Source organism: Somniosus microcephalus, chromosome 3, assembly GCF_052327205.1.
Source record: "Somniosus microcephalus isolate GS21.2 chromosome 3, FLI_Smic_1.0, whole genome shotgun sequence".
In the NCBI taxonomy this organism is placed as follows: domain Eukaryota; kingdom Metazoa; phylum Chordata; class Chondrichthyes; order Squaliformes; family Somniosidae; genus Somniosus; species Somniosus microcephalus.
The window spans coordinates 222,970,702-222,990,910 of record NC_140989.1 but is presented as its reverse complement, the minus strand read 5'-3'; positions in this window follow the sequence as shown (position 1 = coordinate 222,990,910).

Sequence of the window (20,209 nt, the reverse complement as noted above, 5' to 3'; positions counted from 1 at the left end):
CGTTCGGTCAGTGGGACCGTTCGGCCAGTGGGATCGCTCGGTCAGTGGGATCGTTCGGTCAGTGGGATCGTTCGGTCAGTGGGATCGTTCGGTCAGTGGGATCGTTGTGTCAGTGGGATCATTTTGTCAGTGGGATCGTTTTGTCAGTGGGATCGTTGTGTCAGTGGGATCGTTGTGTCAGTGGGATCGTTGTGTCAGTGGGTACGTTGTGTCAGTGGAATCGTTGTGTCAGTGGGATCGTTGTGTCAGTGGGATCGTTCTGTCAGTGGGATCGTTTTGTCAGTGGGATCATTTTGTCAGTGGGATCGTTGTGTCAGTGGGATCGTTGTGTCAGTGGGATCGTTGTGTCAGTGGGATCGTTGTGTCAGTGGGATCGTTGTGTCAGTGGGATCGTTGTGTCAGTGGGATCGTTGTGTCAGTGGGATCGTTGTGTCAGTGGGACTGATCTGTCAGTGGGACTGTTCTGTCAGTGGGACTGTTCGGTCAGTGGGATCGTTCTGTCAGTGGTACTGTTCTGTCAGTGGGACTGTTCTGTCAGTGGGACTGTTCTGTCAGTGGGATCGTTCTGTCAGTGGGATCGTTCAGTCAGTCGGATCATTGGGTCAGTGGGATTGTTGGGTCAGTTGGATCGTTCTGTCAGTGGGATCGTTGGATCAGTGGTATTGTTTGGCCAATTGGATCGTTCTGTCAGTGGGATCGTTCGGTCAGTTGGATCATTGGATCAGTGGGATCATTCTGTTAGTGGGATCGTTGGGTCAGTGGGATCTTTGGGTCAGTGGGATCGTTCTGTCAGTGGGATCGTTCGGTCAGTCGGATCGTTGGGTCAGTGGTATCTTTGGGTCAGTGGGATCGTTGGGTCAGTGGGATCATTCGGTCTCTGGAATCGATCTGTCAGTGGGATCGTTCAGTCAGTGGGTTCGTTCAGTCAGTGGGATCATTCAGTCAGTGGGATTGTTCTGTCACTGGGACCGTTGGGTCAGTGGGATCGTTCTATCAGTGGGATCGTTGTGTCAGTGGGATCGCTGGGTCAGTGGGATCGTTCTGTCAGTGGGATCGTTGGGTCAGTGGGATCGTTGGGTCAATGAGATCGTTGTGTCAGTGGGATCATTCGGTCAGTGGGATCGTTCAGTCAGTTGGATCGTTCTGTCAGTGGGTTCATGGGGTCAGTGGGATCATTGGGTCAGTGGGATTGTTCGATCAGTGGGATCGTTCGGTCAGTGGGATCGTTCGGTCAGTGCGATCGTACTATCACTGGGATCATTGGGTCAGTGGGATCTTTGGTTCAGTGGGATCGTTGGGTCAGTGGGATCGTTGGGGTAGTGGGATCATTCTGTCAGTGGGATCATTTGGTCAGTGGGATTGTTGGATCAGTTGGATCATTCAGTCAGTGGGATAATTGGGTCAGTGAGATCGTTGGGTCGGTGGGACCGTTCGGTCAGTGGAATCGTTTGGTCAGTGGCAACATTGGGTCAGTGGGATCGTTCTGTCAGTGGGATCGTTCTGTCAGTGGGATCATTCGGTCAGTGGGATCGTTGGATCAGTGGGATCTTTCAGTCAGTGTGATCGTTCTTTCAGTGGGATCGTTGGGTCAGCGGGATCGTTGGGTCAGTGGGATCGTTGGGTCAGTGGGATCATTGGGTCAGTGGGATCATTGGGATCGTTCTGTCAGTGCGATCATTCGGTCAGTGGGATCGTTCTGTCACTGGGAATGTTGGGTCAGTGGGAACGTTCTGTCAGTGGGAATGTTGGTTCAGTGGGAATGTTGGTTCCGTGGGAATGTTGGTTAAGTGGGATCATTCGGTCAGTGGGATCATTCTGTCAGTGGGATCATTCGGTCAGTGGGATCATTCGGTCAGTGCGTTCATTGGGTCAGTGGGATCGTTCGGTCAGTGGGATCATTCTATCAGTGGGATCGTTGGGTCAGTGGTATTTTTTGGCCAGTGGGATCATTCGATCAGTAGGATCATTCCGTCAGAGGGATCGTTCTTTCAGTGGGATCGTTCCATCAGTGGGATCGTTGGGTCAGTGGTATTGTTGGGTCAGTGGGATTGTTCAGTCAGTGGGATTGTTCAGTCAGTGGGATCCTTGTGTCAGTGGGATGTTCAGCCTGTTGGATTGTTCTGTCAGTGGGTTCATGGGGTCAGTGGGATCATGGGGTCAGTGGGATCATGGGGTCAGTGGGATCATGGGGTCAGTGGGATCATTGGTTCATTGGGTCAGTGGGAGTTTTCGGTCAGTGGGATCGTTCGGTCAGTGGGATCGTTTGGTCAGTGCGATCATTACGTCAGTGGGATCGTTGGGTCAGTGGGATCGTTGGGTCAGTGGGATCATTCTGTCAGTGGGATCATTTGGTCAGTGGGATTGTTGGGTCACTTGGATCATTCAGTCAGTGGGATAATTGTGTCAGTGAGATCGTTGTGTCGATGGGATCGTTGGGTCAGTGGGATCGTTGAATCAGCTGGATCGTTCGGTCAGTGGGATCATTCTGTCAGTGGGATCGTTCTGTCAGTAGGATCGTTCTGCCAGTGGGATCATTCGGTCAGTGTGATCGTTGGATCAGTGGGATCTTTCAATCAGTGGGATCGTTCTTTCAGTGGGTTCATTTTGTCAGTGGGATCATTGGGTCAGTGGGATCATTCTGTCAGTGCGATCGTTCGGTCAGTGGGATTGTTCTGTCACTGGGAATGTTGGGTCAGTGGGATTGTTTGGTAAGTGAGATCGTTCTGTCAGTGGGATCGTTCGGTAATTGGGATCATTCTGTCAGTTTGATCGATCTGTCAGTGGGATCGTTCGGTCAGTTGGATCATTGGGTCAGTGGGATCCTTTGGTCAGTGTGCTCATTCTGTCAGTGGGATCGTTGGATCAGTGGGATTGTTGTGTCAGAGTGATCTTTGGGTAAGTGCGATCGTTTGGTCAGTGGGATCATTCGGTTAGTGGGATCGTTCGGTCAGTGGGATTGTTCAGTCAGTGGCGTAGTTCTGTCAGTGGCGTCGTTCTGTCAGTGGCGTCGTTCTGTCAGTGGCATCGTTCTGTCAGTGGCATCGTTCTGTCAGTGGCATCGTTCTGTCAGTGGCCTCGTTCTGTCAGTGGGATCTTTCTGTCAGTGGGATCGTTCTGTCAGTGGGACTGTTCGGTCAGTGGGATTGTTCTGTCAGTGGGATCGTTGGGTCAGTGGGATCATTCCGTCAGTGGGATCGTTCCGTCAATGGGATCATTCGGTCAGTGGGATCATTCTGTCAGTGAGATCATTCGGTCAGTGGGATCATTCGGTCAGTGGGATCGTTCAGTCAGTGGGTTCGTTGGGTCAGTGGGATTGATGGGTCAGTGGGATCGTTGGGTCAGTGGTATTTTTTGGCCAGAGGCACCATTCGATCAGTAGGATCGTTCCGTCAGAGGGATCGTTCTTCCAGTGGGATCGTTCCATCAATGGGATCGTTGGGTCAGTGGTATTGTTTGATCAGTGGGATCATTGGGTCCGTGGGATCGTTCTGTCAGTGGGATCGTTCTGACATTCAGCTCGTTGGGTCAGTGGGATCGTTCTATCAGTGGGATCGTTGGTTCAGTGGGATCGTTGGGTCAGTGTTATTGTTTGGTCAGTGGGATCCTTCAGTCAGTGGGTTCATTCAGTCAGTGGGAGCATTCAGTCAGTGGGTTCATTGGGTCAGTGTGATCATTTTTTCAGTGGGATCGTTCTGTCAGTGGGATCGTTCTGTCACTGGGATCGTTCTGTCAGTGGGATCGTTCTGTCACTGGGATCATTGGGTCAGTGCGATTGTTGGGTCACTGGGAACGTTGGGTCAGTGGTATCGTTGGGTCCGTGGAATCATTGGGTCACTGTGATTGTTCTGTCAGTGAGATCATTCGATAAGTAGGAACGTTGGGTCAATGGGATCGTTGGGTCAGTGGGATCGTTGGGTCAGTGGGATCATTGGGTCAGTGGGATCATTGGGACAGTTGGAACATTGGGTCAGTGGGATCATTCGGTCAGTGGGATCATTTGGTAAGTGGGATCGTTGGGTCAGTGGGATTGCTGGGTCAGTGGGATCATTCTGTCAGTGCGATTGTTCGGTCAGTCGGATCGTTGGGTCAGTGTGGTCATTCAATCAGTGGGATCATTCATTCAGTGGGATCATTCAGTCAGTGGGATCGTTGGGTCAGTGGGATCATTTGGTCATTGGGATCGTTGGGTCACTGGGATTGTTCTGTCAGTGAGATCGTTCGGTAAGAAGGAACGTTGGGTCCGTGGAATCATTCGGTCAGTGGGATCGTTCAGTCAGTGGGATCGTTGTGTCAGTGGGATAATTGGGTCAGTGGGATTGTTCGGTCAGTGAGATCGTTGGGTCAGTGAGATCATTGGGTCAGTGGGATCATTCGGTCAGTGGGATCGTTCAGTCAGTTGGATCGTTCTCTCAGTGGGATCATGGGGTCAGTGGGATAATTGGGTCAGTGGGATTGTTCAGTCAGTGGGATCATTGGGTCAGTGGGATCATTGGGTCAGTGGGATCATTCGGTCAGTGGGATCGTTGGGTCAGTGGGATCGTTGGGTCAGTGGGATCGTTGGGTCAGTGGGATCATTCCGTCAGTGGGATCGTTCCGTCAATGGGATCATTCGGTCAGTGGGATCATTCTGTCAGTGGGATCGTTTATTCAATGGGTTCATTGGGTCACTGGGATCAGTCCGTCAGTGGGATCGTTTTTCAGTGGGATCGGTCAGCCAGTGGGATCGTTAGCTCATTCGGATCATTGGATCAGTGAGATCGTTGGGTCAGTGGGATCATTCGGTCAATGGGATCATTCTGTCAGTGGGATCGTTGGGTCAGTCGGATCGTTGTGTCAGTGGGATAATTGGGTCAGTGGGATCGTTGTGTCAGTGGGATAATTGGGTCAGTGGGATTGTTCGGTCAGTGGGATCATTGGGTCAGTGGGATCATTGGGTCAGTGGGATCATTCGGTCAGTGGGATCGTTGGGTCAGTGGGATCGTTGGGTCAGTGGGATCGTTGGGTCAGTGGGATCATTCCGTCAGTGGGATCGTTCCGTCAATGGGATCATTCGGTCAGTGGGATCATTCTGTCAGTGGGATCGTTTATTCAATGGGTTCATTGGGTCACTGGGATCATTCCGTCAGTGGGATTGTTTTTCAGTGGGATCGGTCAGCCAGTGGGATCGTTAGCTCATTCGGATCATTGGATCAGTGAGATCGTTGGGTCAGTGCGATCATTCGGTCAATGGGATCATTCTGTCAGTGGGATCGTTGGGTCAGTCGGATCGTTGAGTCAGTGGGATCGCTCGGTCAGTGGGATTGTTGGGTCAATGGGATCGTTGGGTCAGAGGGACTGTTGGGTCAGTGGGATCAGTCTGTCAGTGGGATTGTTGGGTCAGTGGGATTGTTGGGTCAGTGGGATTGCTGGGTCAGTGGGATCGTTGGGTCAGTGGGATCGTTGGGTCAGTGGGATCATTCTTTCAGTGGGATTGTTGGGTCAGTGGCATCATTCTGTCAGTGGGATCGTTCTGTCAATGGGATCGTTCAGTCTGTGGGATCGTTCTGTCAGTGGGATCCTTCAGTCTGTGGGGTTCATCTGTCAGTGGGATCCATCTGTCAGTGGGATCGTTCTGTCAGTGGGATCATTCGATCAGTGGGATCGTTGTGTCAGTGGGATCGTTGTGTCAGTGGGATCGTTGTGTCAGTGCGATCGTTGGGTAAGAGGGATCATTGGGTAAGTGGGATCGTTCGGTCAGTGGGACTGTTTGGCCAGTGGGATCGTTCAGCCAGTGGGATTATTCAGTCTGTGGGATCATTCTGTCAGTGGGATTGTTCTGTCAGTGGAATCGTTGGATCAGTGGGATTGTTGGATCAGTGGGTTCATTGGGCCAGTGGGATTGTTGGGTCAGTGGGATCGTTGGGTCAGTGGGATCGTTCTGTCAGTGGGATCATTTGGTCAGTGGGGTCGTTCTGTCAGTGGGATAGTTGGGTCAGTGGGATAGTTGGGTCAGTGGGATCGTTCAGTCAGTGGGATCGTTAGCTCATTGGGATCATTGGATCAGTGAGATCGTTGGGTCAGTTGGATCGTTGGGTCAGTGGGATCGTTGGGTCAGTGGGATCATTCTGTCAGTGGGATCATTCGGTCAGAGGGATCATTCCGTCAGTGGGATCATTTTTTCAGTGGGATCGTTTTTTCAGTGGGTTCGTTTTTTCAGTGGGATCGTTTTTTCAGTGGGATCGTTGTGTCAGTGGGATTGTTGGGTCAGCGGGATCGTTGGGTCAGTGGGATCATTGGATCAGTGGGATTGTTGGGTCAGTGTGATCTTTGGGTAAGTGGGATCGTTGAGTCAGTGGCATTGTTCTGTCAATGGGACTGAAGGGTCAGTGGGATCAGTCTGTCAGTGGGATCGTTGGGTCAGCAGGATCGTTGGGTCAGCGGGATCGTTGGGTCAGTGGGATCGTTGGGTCAGGGGATCGTTCTTTCAGAGGGATTGTTGAGTCAGTGGGATTGTTGGGTCAGAGGGATCGTTCGGTCAGTGGGATCATTCTATCTGTGGGATCGTTGTGTCAGTGTGCTCGTTGGGTCAGTGGGATTGTTCGGTCAGTGGGATCGCTCAGTCAGTGGGATCGTTGGGTCCATGGTATTGTTTGGCCAGTGGGATCATTCGGTCAGTAGGATCGTTCTGTCAGAGGGATCGTTCTGTCAGTGGGATCGTTCTGTCAGTGGTATTGTTTGGTCAGTGGTATTGTTTGGTCAGTGGGATTGTTTGGTCAGTGGGATTGTTGGATCAGTGGGATCGTTGGGTCAGTGGGATCATTGGGTCAGTGGGATCATTCTTTCAGTGGGATTGTTGGGTCAGTGGGATCATTCTGTCAGTGGGATCGTTCTGTCAATGGGATCATTCAGTCTGTGGGATCGTTGGGTCAGTGGTATTGTTTGGCCAGTGGGATCATTCGGTCAGTAGGATCATTCCATCAGTGGGATCTTTGGGTCATTGGGACCGTTGGGTCAGTGGAGTTGTTCGGTCAGTGGGATTGTTCCATCAGTGGGATTGTTCCATCAGTGGGATCATTGGATAAGTGAGATCGTTGGGTCAGTGGGAGCATTGGGTCAGTGGGATCGTTCTGGCAGTTGGATTGTTCTGTCAGTGGGATCGTTCGATATTTGGGATCATTCTGTCAGTTTGATCGATCTGTCAGTGGGATCGTTCGGTCAGTTGGATCATTGGGTCATTGGGATCCTTTGGTCAGTGTGCTCATTCTGTCAGTGGGATCGTTGGATCACTGGGATTGTTGGGTCAGTGTGATCTTTGGGTAAGTGCGATCGTTTGGTCAGTGGGATCATTCGGTTAGTGGGATCGTTGGGTCAGTGGGATCGTTGGGTCCATGGGATTGTTGGGTAAGTGGGATCATTCTGTCAGTTGAATCATTCTGTCAGTGGTATTGTTCGGTAAGTGGGATTATTCTGTCGGCTGGATCATTCTGTCTGTGGGATTGTTGGGTCAGTGGGGTCGTTCTGTCAGTGGGATCGGACTGTCAGTGTGATCTTTGGGTAAGTGGGATTGTTTGACCAGTGGGATCTTTGGGTCAGTGGGATCGCTCAGTCAGTGGGATCATTCTGGCAGTGGGATCATTCTGTCAGTGGGATCATTGGGCTCATTGGGTCAGTGGGATCGTTGGGTCAGTGGGATCGTTCAGTCTGTGGGATCGTTCAGTCAGTGGGATCGTTCTGTCAGTGGGATCGTTCTGTCAGTGGGATCGCTCTGTCAGTGGGATCGCTGTGTCAGTGGGATCGCTGTGTCAGTGGGATCGTTGTGTCAGTGGGAACGTTGTGTCAGTGGGATCGTTGTGTCAGTGGGATCATTTGGTCAGTGGGATCGTTGTGTCAGTGGGATCGTTGGGTCAGTGGGATCGTTGGGTCACTGGGATCGTTGTGTCAGTGAGATCGTTGGGTCATTGGCATCATTTGGTCAGTGGGTTTGTTCTGTCAGGTGGATCATTGGGTCAGTGGTATTGTTTGGTCAGTGGGATCTTTCTGTCAGTGGGACCGTTCGGTCAGTGGGACCGTTCGGCCAGTGGGATCGCTCGGTCAGTGGGATCGTTCGGTCAGTGGGATCGTTCGGTCAGTGGGATCGTTGTGTCAGTGGGATCGTTGTGTCAGTGGGATCGTTGTGTCAGTGGGATCGTTTTGTCAGTGGGATCGTTGTGTCAGTGGGATCGTTGTGTCAGTGGAATCGTTGTGTCAGTGGAATCGTTGTGTCAGTGGGATCGTTGTGTCAGTGGGATCGTTGTGTCAGTGGGATCGTTGTGTCAGTGGGATCGTTGTGTCAGTGGGACTGATCTGTCAGTGGGACTGATCTGTCAGTGGGACTGTTCTGTCAGTGGGACTGTTCGGTCAGTGGGATCGTTCTGTCAGTGGGACTGTTCTGTCAGTGGGACTGTTCTGTCAGTGGGACTGTTCTGTCAGTGGGACTGTTCTGTCAGTGGGACTGTTCTGTCAGTGGGACTGTTCTGTCAGTGGGACTGTTCTGTCAGTGGGACTGTTCTGTCAGTGGGACTGTTCTGTCAGTGGGATCGTTCTGTCAGTGGGATCGTTCAGTCAGTCGGATCGTTGGGTCAGTGGGATTGTTGGGTCAGTTGGATCGTTCTGTCAGTGGGATCGTTGGATCAGTGGTATTGTTTGGCCAATTGGATCGTTCTGTCAGTGGGATCGTTCGGTCAGTTGGATCATTGGATCAGTGGGATCATTCTGTTAGTGGGATCGTTGGGTCAGTGGGATCTTTGGGTCAGTGGGATCGTTCGGTCAGTCGGATCGTTGGGTCAGTGGTATCTTTGGGTCAGTGGGATCGTTGGGTCAGTGGGATCATTCGGTCTCTGGAATCGATCTGTCAGTGGGATCGTTCAGTCAGTGGGTTCGTTCAGTCAGTGGGATCATTCAGTCAGTGGGATTGTTCTGTCACTGGGACCGTTGGGTCAGTGGGATCGTTCTATCAGTGGGATCGTTGTGTCAGTGGGATCGCTGGGTCAGTGGGATCGTTCTGTCAGTGGGATCGTTGGGTCAGTGGGATCGTTGGGTCAATGAGATCGTTGGGTCAGTGGGATCATTCGGTCAGTGGGATCGTTCAGTCAGTTGAATCGTTCTGTCAGTGGGTTCATGGGGTCAGTGGGATCATTGGGTCAGTGGGATTGTTCGATCAGTGGGATCGTTCGGTCAGTGGGATCGTTCGGTCAGTGCGATCGTACTATCACTGGGATCATTGGGTCAGTGGGATCGTTGGGTCAGTGGGATCGTTGGGTCAGTGGGATCGTTGGGGTAGTGGGATCATTCTGTCAGTGGGATCATTTGGTCAGTGGGATTGTTGGATCAGTTGGATCATTCAGTCAGTGGGATAATTGGCTCAGTGAGATCGTTGGGTCGGTGGGACCGTTCGGTCAGTGGAATCGTTTGGTCAGTGGCAACATTGGGTCAGTGGGATCGTTCTGTCAGTGGGATCATTCGGTCAGTGGGATCATTCGGTCAGTGGGATCGTTGGATCAGTGGGATCTTTCAGTCAGTGTGATCGTTCTTTCAGTGGGATCGTTGGGTCAGCGGGATCGTTGGGTCAGTGGGATCATTGGGATCATTCTGTCAGTGCGATCGTTCGGTCAGTGGGATCGTTCTGTCACTGGGAATGTTGGGTCAGTGGGAACGTTCTGTCAGTGGGAATGTTGGTTCAGTGGGAATGTTGGTTCCGTGGGAATGTTGGTTAAGTGGGATCATTCGGTCAGTGGGATCATTCTGTCAGTGGGATCATTCGGTCAGTGGGATCATTCGGTCAGTGGGATCATTGGGTCAGTGGGATCGTTCGGTCAGTGGGATCATTCTATCAGTGGGATCGTTGGGTCAGTGGTATTTTTTGGCCAGTGGGATCATTCGATCAGTCGGATCATTCCGTCAGAGGGATCATTCTTTCAGTGGGATCGTTCCATCAGTGGGATCGTTGGGTCAGTGGTGTTGTTGGGTCAGTGGGATTGTTCAGTCAGTGGGATTGTTCAGTCAGTGGGATCCTTGTGTCAGTGGGATGTTCAGCCTGTTGGATTGTTCTGTCAGTGGGTTCATGGGGTCAGTGGGATCATGGGGTCAGTGGGATCATGGGGTCAGTGGGATCATGGGGTCAGTGGGATCATTGGTTCATTGGGTCAGAGGGAGTTTTCGGTCAGTGGGATCGTTCGGTCAGTGGGATCGTTTGGTCAGTGCGATCATTACGTCAGTGGGATCGTTGGGTCAGTGGGATCGTTGGGTCAGTGGGATCATTCTGTCAGTGGGATCATTTGGTCAGTGGGATTGTTGGGTCAGTTGGATCATTCAGTCAGTGGGATAATTGTGTCAGTGAGATCGTTGGGTCGATGGGATCGTTGGGTCAGTGGGATCGTTGAATCAGCTGGATCGTTCGGTCAGTGGGATCATTCTGTCAGTGGGATCGTTCTGTCAGTAGGATCGTTCTGCCAGTGGGATCATTCGGTCAGTGTGATCGTTGGATCAGTGGGATCTTTCAATCAGTGGGATCGTTCTTTCAGTGGGTTCATTGGGTCAGTGGGATCATTAGGTCAGTGGGATCATTCTGTCAGTGCGATCGTTCGGTCAGTGGGATTGTTCTGTCACTGGGAATGTTGGGTCAGTGGGATTGTTTGGTAAGTGAGATCGTTCTGTCAGTGGGATCGTTCGGTAATTGGGATCATTCTGTCAGTTTGATCGATCTGTCAGTGGGATCGTTCGGTCAGTTGGATCATTGGGTCAGTGGGATCCTTTGGTCAGTGTGCTCATTCTGTCAGTGGGATCGTTGGATCAGTGGGATTGTTGTGTCAGTGTGATCTTTGGGTAAGTGCGATCGTTTGGTCAGTGGGATCATTCGGTTAGTGGGATCGTTCGGTCAGTGGGATTGTTCAGTCAGTGGCGTAGTTCTGTCAGTGGCGTAGTTCTGTCAGTGGCGTCGTTCTGTCAGTGGCATCGTTCTGTCAGTGGCCTCGTTCTGTCAGTGGGATCTTTCTGTCAGTGGGACCGTTCTGTCAGTGGGACCGTTCTGTCAGTGGGACTGTTCGGTCAGTGGGATTGTTCTGTCAGTGGGATCGTTGGGTCAGTGGGATCATTCCGTCAGTGGGATCGTTCCGTCAATGGGATCATTCGGTCAGTGGGATCATTCTGTCAGTGAGATCATTCGGTCAGTGGGATCATTCGGTCAGTGGGATCGTTCGGTCAGTGGGTTCGTTGGGTCAGTGGGATTGATGGGTCAGTGGGATCATTGGGTCAGTGGTATTTTTTGGCCAGAGGCACCATTCGATCAGTAGGATCGTTCCGTCAGAGGGATCATTCTTTCAGTGGGATCGTTCCATCAGTGGGATCGTTGGGTCAGTGGTATTGTTTGATCAGTGGGATCATTGGGTCCGTGGGATCGTTCTGTCAGTGGGATCGTTCTGACATTCGGCTCGTTGGGTCAGTGGGATCGTTGGTTCAGTGGGATCGTTGGGTCAGTGTTATTGTTTGGTCAGTGGGATCCTTCAGTCAGTGGGATCATTCAGTCAGTGGGAGCATTCAGTCAGTGGGTTCATTGGGTCAGTGTGATCATTTGTTCAGTGGGATCGTTCTGTCAGTGGGATCGTTCTGTCAGTGGGATCATTGGGTCAGTGCGATTGTTGGGTCACTGGGAACGTTGGGTCAGTGGTATTGTTGGGTCCGTGGAATCATTGGGTCACTGTGATTGTTCTGTCAGTGAGATCGTTCGATAAGTAGGAACGTTGGGTCAATGGGATCGTTGGGTCAGTGGGATCGTTGGGTCAGTGGGATCGTTGGGTCAGTGGGATCGTTGGGTCAGTGGGATCATTGGGTCAGTGGGATCATTGGGACAGTTGGAACATTGGGTCAGTGGGATCATTCGGTCAGTGGGATCATTTGGTAAGTGGGATCGTTGGGTCAGTGGGATTGCTGGGTCAGTGGGATCATTCTGTCAGTGCGATTGTTCGGTCAGTCGGATCGTTGGGTCAGTGTGGTCATTCAATCAGTGGGATCATTCATTCAGTGGGATCATTCAGTCAGTGGGATCGTTGGGTCAGTGGGATCATTTGGTCATTGGGATCGTTGGGTCACTGGGATTGTTCTGTCAGTGAGATCGTTCGGTAAGAAGGAACGTTGGGTCCGTGGAATCATTCGGTCAGTGGGATCGTTCAATCAGTGGGATCGTTGTGTCAGTGGGATAATTGGGTCAGTGGGATTGTTCGGTCAGTGAGATCGTTGGGTCAGTGAGATCATTGGGTCAGTGGGATCATTCGGTCAGTGGGATCGTTCAGTCAGTTGGATCGTTCTCTCAGTGGGATCATGGGGTCAGTGGGATAATTGGGTCAGTGGGATTGTTCGGTCAGTGGGATCATTGGGTCAGTGGGATCATTGGGTCAGTGGGATCATTCGGTCAGTGGGATCGTTGGGTCAGTGGGATCGTTGGGTCAGTGGGATCGTTGGGTCAGTGGGATCATTCCGTCAGTGGGATCGTTCCGTCAATGGGATCATTCGGTCAGTGGGATCATTCTGTCAGTGGGATCGTTTATTCAATGGGTTCATTGGGTCACTGGGATCAGTCCGTCAGTGGGATCGTTTTTCAGTGGGATCGGTCAGCCAGTGGGATCGTTAGCTCATTCGGATCATTGGATCAGTGAGATCGTTGGGTCAGTGGGATCATTCGGTCAATGGGATCATTCTGTCAGTGGGATCGTTGGGTCAGTCGGATCGTTGAGTCAGTGGGATCGCTCGGTCAGTGGGATTGTTGGGTCAATGGGATCGTTGGGTCAGAGGGACTGTTGGGTCAGTGGGATCAGTCTGTCAGTGGGATTGTTGGGTCAGTGGGATTGCTGGGTCAGTGGGATCGTTGGGTCAGTGGGATCGTTGGGTCAGTGGGATCATTCTTTCAGTGGGATTGTTGGGTCAGTGGCATCATTCTGTCAGTGGGATCGTTCTGTCAATGGGATCGTTCAGTCTGTGGGATCGTTCTGTCAGTGGGATCCTTCAGTCTGTGGGGTTCATCTGTCAGTGGGATCCATCTGTCAGTGGGATCGTTCTGTCAGTGGGATCATTCGATCAGTGGGATCGTTGTGTCAGTGGGATCGTTGTGTCAGTGCGATCGTTGGGTAAGAGGGATCATTGGGTAAGTGGGATCGTTCGGTCAGTGGGACTGTTTGGCCAGTGGGATCGTTCAGCCAGTGGGATTATTCAGTCTGTGGGATCATTCTGTCAGTGGGATTGTTCTGTCAGTGGAATCGTTGGATCAGTGGGATTGTTGGATCAGTGGGTTCATTGGGCCAGTGGGATTGTTGGGTCAGTGGGATCGTTGGGTCAGTGGGATCGTTCTGTCAGTGGGATCATTTGGTCAGTGGGGTCGTTCTGTCAGTGGGATAGTTGGGTCAGTGGGATAGTTGGGTCAGTGGGATCGTTCAGTCAGTGGGATCGTTAGCTCATTGGGATCGTTGGATCAGTGAGATCGTTGGGTCAGTTGGATCGTTGGGTCAGTGGGATCGTTGGGTCAGTGGGATCATTCTGTCAGTGGGATCATTCGGTCAGAGGGATCATTCCGTCAGTGGGATCGTTTTTTCAGTGGGATCGTTTTTTCAGTGGGTTCGTTTTTTCAGTGGGATCGTTTTTTCAGTGGGATCGTTGTGTCAGTGGGATTGTTGGGTCAGCGGGATCGTTGGGTCAGTGGGATCATTGGATCAGTGGGATTGTTGGGTCAGTGTGATCTTTGGGTAAGTGGGATCGTTGAGTCAGTGGCATTGTTCTGTCAATGGGACTGAAGGGTCAGTGGGATCAGTCTGTCAGTGGGATCGTTGGATCAGCAGGATCGTTGGGTCAGCGGGATCGTTGGGTCAGTGGGATCGTTGGGTCAGGGGATCGTTCTTTCAGAGGGATTGTTGAGTCAGTGGGATTGTTGGGTCAGAGGGATCGTTCGGTCAGTGGGATCATTCTATCTGTGGGATCGTTGTGTCAGTGTGCTCGTTGGGTCAGTGGGATTGTTCGGTCAGTGGGATCGTTCAGTCAGTGGGATCGTTGGGTCCATGGTATTGTTTGGCCAGTGGGATCATTCGGTCAGTAGGATCGTTCTGTCAGAGGGATCGTTCTGTCAGTGGGATCGTTCTGTCAGTGGTATTGTTTGGTCAGTGGTATTGTTTGGTCAGTGGGATTGTTGGGTCAGTGGGATCGTTGGGTCAGTGGGATCATTGGGTCAGTGGGATCATTCTTTCAGTGGGATTGTTGGGTCAGTGGGATCATTCTGTCAGTGGGATCGTTCTGTCAATGGGATCATTCAGTCTGTGGGATCGTTGGGTCACTGGGATCGTTGGGTTAGTGGGATCGTTGAGTCAGTGGTATTGTTTGGCCAGTGGGATCATTCGGTCAGTAGGATCATTCCATCAGTGGGATCTTTGGGTCATTGGGACCGTTGGGTCAGTGGAGTTGTTCGGTCAGTGGGATTGTTCCATCAGTGGGATTGTTCCGTCAGTGGGATCATTGGATAAGTGAGATCGTTGGGTCAGTGGGAGCATTGGGTCAGTGGGATCGTTCTGGCAGTTGGATTGTTCTGTCAGTGGGATCGTTCGATAATTGGGATCATTCTGTCAGTTTGATCGATCTGTCAGTGGGAACGTTCGGTCAGTTGGATCATTGGGTCATTGGGATCCTTTGGTCAGTGTGCTCATTCTGTCAGTGGGATCGTTGGATCACTGGGATTGTTGGGTCAGTGTGATCTTTGGGTAAGTGCGATCGTTTGGTCAGTGGGATCATTCGCTTAGTGGGATCGTTCGGTCAGTGGGATCGTTCAGTCAGTGGCGTAGTGCTGTCAGTAGCATCGTTCTGTCAGTGGGATCTTTCTGCCAGTGGGATCGTTCTGTCAGTGGGATTGTTCGGTCAGTGGGACCGTTCTGTCAGTGGGAATGTTGGGTCAGTGGGATCGTCGGGTCAGTGAGTTCGTCGGGTCAGTGGGATCGTCGGGTCAGTGGGATCGTCGGGTCAGTGGGTTCGTTGGGTCAGTGGGATCATTGGGTCAGTGGGATCATTCTATCATTGGGATCGTTGAATCAGTGGGATTATTCTATCAGTGGGATCGTTGGGTCAGAGGGATCGTTGGGTCAGTGGGATCATTGGGTCAGTGGAATCGGTCTATCAGTGGGATCGTTCTGTCAGCAGGATCGCTGTGTCAGTGGGATCATTGGGTCAGTGGGATTTTTGGGTCAGGGGGATCAGTCTGTCAGTGGGATCGTTGGGTCAGTGAGTTCGTTCAGTCAATAGGATTGTTCTTTCAGTGGGATCATTCGGTCAGTGGGATCGTTCTGTCAGTGGGATCGTTCGGTCAGTGGGATCGTTCTATCTGTGGGATCGTTGGGTCAGTGGGATTGTTGCGTAAGTGGGATTGTTGGGTCAGTGGTATTGTTTGGCCAGTGGGATCATTCGGTCAGTTGGATCATTCGGTCAGTGGGATCGTTCTATCTGTGGGATCGTTCTGTCAGTGGGATCATTCGGTAAGTGGGATCGTTGGGTCAGTGGGATCGTTCAGTCAGTGGGATCGTTAGGTCAGTGGTATTCTTTGGCCAGTGGGATCATTCGGCCTGTGGGATAATTGGGTCAGTGGGATCATTGGGTCAGTGGAATCATTCTATCAGTGGGATCGTTGGGTCAGTGGTATGGTTTGGTCAGCGGGATCAGTCTGTCAGTGGGATCGTTGGGTCAGTGGGTTCGTTCCGTCAGTAGGATTGTTCTTTCAGTGGGATTGTTCGGTCAGGGGGATCATTCTGTCAGGTGGATCGTTCTGTCAATGGGTTCGTTCGGTCAGTGGGATCGTTCTGTCAGTGGGATCATTCAGTCAGTGGGATCGTTCTATCTGTCGGATCGTTGGGTCAGTGGGATCGTTGGGTAAGTGGGATTGTTGGGTCAGTGGTATTGTTCGGTCAGTGGGATCGTTCCGTCACTGGGATCATTTTTTCAGTGGGATCATTCGGTCAGTGGGATCGTTCGGTCAGTGGCGTCGTTCGGTCAGTGGGATCGTTGGGTCAGTGCGATCGTTCTGTCAGTGGGATCATTCTATCAGTGGGATCGTTGGGAAATTGGGAACCTTGGGTCAGTGGTATTGTTTGGTCATTGGGATCATTCGGTCAGTGGGATCGTTCCGTCACTGGGATCATTTTTTAAGTGGGGTCATTGGGTCAGTGGGATCGTTCTGTCAGTGGGATCGTTCATTCAGTGGGATCGTTCAGTCAGTGGGATCGTTAGCTCATTGGGATCGTTGGGTTAGTGAGATCGTTGGGTCAGTGGGATCATTTCGTCAGTGGAATCGTTCAGTCAGTGGGATCATTCTGTCAGTGGGATCGTTGGGTCAGTGGGATCGTTGGGCCCGTGGGATTGTTGGGTCAGCAGGATCATTCTGTCAGTTGAATCATTCTGTCAGTGGTATCGTTCGGTAAGTGGGATTATTCTGTCAGCTGGATCATTCTGTCTGTGGGATTGTTGGGTCAGTGGGGTCGTTCTGTCAGTGGGGTCGTTCTGTCAGTGGGATCGGTCTGTCAGTGTGATCTTTGGGTAAGTGGGATTGTTTGATCAGTGGGATCTTTGGGTCAGTGGGATCGCTCAGTCTGTGGGATCATTCTGGCAGTGGGATCATTCTGTCAGTGGGATCATTGGGTCAGTGGGCTCATTGGGTCAATGGGATCGTTCGGTCAGTGGGATCGTTCAGTCAGTGGGATCGTTCTGTCAGTGGTATCGTTCTGTCAGTGGGATCGTTCTGTCAGTGGGATCGTTCTGTCAGTTGGATCGTTCTGTCGGTGGGTTTGTTCTGTCAGTGGGATTGTTCTGTCAGTGGGATTGTTCTGTCAGTGGGATTGTTCTGTCAGTGGGATTGTTCGGTCAGTGGGATCGGTCGGTCAGTGGGATCGGTCGGTCAGTGGGACCGTTGGGTCAGTGGGACCGTTCAATCAGTGGGATCGTTCTATCAGTGGGATCATTCTATCAGTGGGATCGATGTGTCAGTGGGATCGCTGTGTCAGTGGGATCGCTGTGTCAGTGGGATCATTGTGTCAGTGGGATCATTGGATCAGTGGGATTGTTGGGTCAGTGTGATCTTTGGGTAAGTGGGATCGTTGAGTCAGTGGCATTGTTCTGTCAATGGGACTGAAGGGTCAGTGGGATCAGTCTGTCAGTGGGATCGTTGGATCAGCAGGATCGTTGGGTCAGCGGGATCGTTGGGTCAGTGGGATCGTTGGGTCAGGGGATCGTTCTTTCAGAGGGATTGTTGAGTCAGTGGGATTGTTGGGTCAGAGGGATCGTTCGGTCAGTGGGATCATTCTATCTGTGGGATCGTTGTGTCAGTGTGCTCGTTGGGTCAGTGGGATTGTTCGGTCAGTGGGATCGTTCAGTCAGTGGGATCGTTGGGTCCATGGTATTGTTTGGCCAGTGGGATCATTCGGTCAGTAGGATCGTTCTGTCAGAGGGATCGTTCTGTCAGTGGGATCGTTCTGTCAGTGGTATTGTTTGGTCAGTGGTATTGTTTGGTCAGTGGGATTGTTGGGTCAGTGGGATCGTTGGGTCAGTGGGATCATTGGGTCAGTGGGATCATTCTTTCAGTGGGATTGTTGGGTCAGTGGGATCATTCTGTCAGTGGGATCGTTCTGTCAATGGGATCATTCAGTCTGTGGGATCGTTGGGTCACTGGGATCGTTGGGTTAGTGGGATCGTTGAGTCAGTGGTATTGTTTGGCCAGTGGGATCATTCGGTCAGTAGGATCATTCCATCAGTGGGATCTTTGGGTCATTGGGACCGTTGGGTCAGTGGAGTTGTTCGGTCAGTGGGATTGTTCCATCAGTGGGATTGTTCCGTCAGTGGGATCATTGGATAAGTGAGATCGTTGGGTCAGTGGGAGCATTGGGTCAGTGGGATCGTTCTGGCAGTTGGATTGTTCTGTCAGTGGGATCGTTCGATAATTGGGATCATTCTGTCAGTTTGATCGATCTGTCAGTGGGAACGTTCGGTCAGTTGGATCATTGGGTCATTGGGATCCTTTGGTCAGTGTGCTCATTCTGTCAGTGGGATCGTTGGATCACTGGGATTGTTGGGTCAGTGTGATCTTTGGGTAAGTGCGATCGTTTGGTCAGTGGGATCATTCGCTTAGTGGGATCGTTCGGTCAGTGGGATCGTTCAGTCAGTGGCGTAGTGCTGTCAGTAGCATCGTTCTGTCAGTGGGATCTTTCTGCCAGTGGGATCGTTCTGTCAGTGGGATTGTTCGGTCAGTGGGACCGTTCTGTCAGTGGGAATGTTGGGTCAGTGGGATCGTCGGGTCAGTGAGTTCGTCGGGTCAGTGGGATCGTCGGGTCAGTGGGATCGTCGGGTCAGTGGGTTCGTTGGGTCAGTGGGATCATTGGGTCAGTGGGATCATTCTATCATTGGGATCGTTGAATCAGTGGGATTATTCTATCAGTGGGATCGTTGGGTCAGAGGGATCGTTGGGTCAGTGGGATCATTGGGTCAGTGGAATCGGTCTATCAGTGGGATCGTTCTGTCAGCAGGATCGCTGTGTCAGTGGGATCATTGGGTCAGTGGGATTTTTGGGTCAGGGGGATCAGTCTGTCAGTGGGATCGTTGGGTCAGTGAGTTCGTTCAGTCAATAGGATTGTTCTTTCAGTGGGATCATTCGGTCAGTGGGATCGTTCTGTCAGTGGGATCGTTCGGTCAGTGGGATCGTTCTATCTGTGGGATCGTTGGGTCAGTGGGATTGTTGCGTAAGTGGGATTGTTGGGTCAGTGGTATTGTTTGGCCAGTGGGATCATTCGGTCAGTTGGATCATTCGGTCAGTGGGATCGTTCTATCTGTGGGATCGTTCTGTCAGTGGGATCATTCGGTAAGTGGGATCGTTGGGTCAGTGGGATCGTTCAGTCAGTGGGATCGTTAGGTCAGTGGTATTCTTTGGCCAGTGGGATCATTCGGCCTGTGGGATAATTGGGTCAGTGGGATCATTGGGTCAGTGGAATCATTCTATCAGTGGGATCGTTGGGTCAGTGGTATGGTTTGGTCAGTGGGATCAGTCTGTCAGTGGGATCGTTGGGTCAGTGGGTTCGTTCCGTCAGTAGGATTGTTCTTTCAGTGGGATTGTTCGGTCAGGGGGATCATTCTGTCAGGTGGATCGTTCTGTCAATGGGTTCGTTCGGTCAGTGGGATCGTTCTGTCAGTGGGATCATTCAGTCAGTGGGATCGTTCTATCTGTCGGATCGTTGGGTCAGTGGGATCGTTGGGTAAGTGGGATTGTTGGGTCAGTGGTATTGTTCGGTCAGTGGGATCGTTCCGTCACTGGGATCATTTTTTCAGTGGGATCATTCGGTCAGTGGGATCGTTCGGTCAGTGGCGTCGTTCGGTCAGTGGGATCGTTGGGTCAGTGCGATCGTTCTGTCAGTGGGATCATTCTATCAGTGGGATCGTTGGGAAATTGGGAACCTTGGGTCAGTGGTATTGTTTGGTCATTGGGATCATTCGGTCAGTGGGATCGTTCCGTCACTGGGATCATTTTTTAAGTGGGGTCATTGGGTCAGTGGGATCGTTCTGTCAGTGGGATCGTTCATTCAGTGGGATCGTTCAGTCAGTGGGATCGTTAGCTCATTGGGATCGTTGGGTTAGTGAGATCGTTGGGTCAGTGGGATCATTTCGTCAGTGGAATCGTTCAGTCAGTGGGATCATTCTGTCAGTGGGATCGTTGGGTCAGTGGGATCGTTGGGCCCGTGGGATTGTTGGGTCAGCAGGATCATTCTGTCAGTTGAATCATTCTGTCAGTGGTATCGTTCGGTAAGTGGGATTATTCTGTCAGCTGGATCATTCTGTCTGTGGGATTGTTGGGTCAGTGGGGTCGTTCTGTCAGTGGGGTCGTTCTGTCAGTGGGATCGGTCTGTCAGTGTGATCTTTGGGTAAGTGGGATTGTTTGATCAGTGGGATCTTTGGGTCAGTGGGATCGCTCAGTCTGTGGGATCATTCTGGCAGTGGGATCATTCTGTCAGTGGGATCATTGGGTCAGTGGGCTCATTGGGTCAATGGGATCGTTCGGTCAGTGGGATCGTTCAGTCAGTGGGATCGTTCTGTCAGTGGTATCGTTCTGTCAGTGGGATCGTTCTGTCAGTGGGATCGTTCTGTCAGTTGGATCGTTCTGTCGGTGGGTTTGTTCTGTCAGTGGGATTGTTCTGTCAGT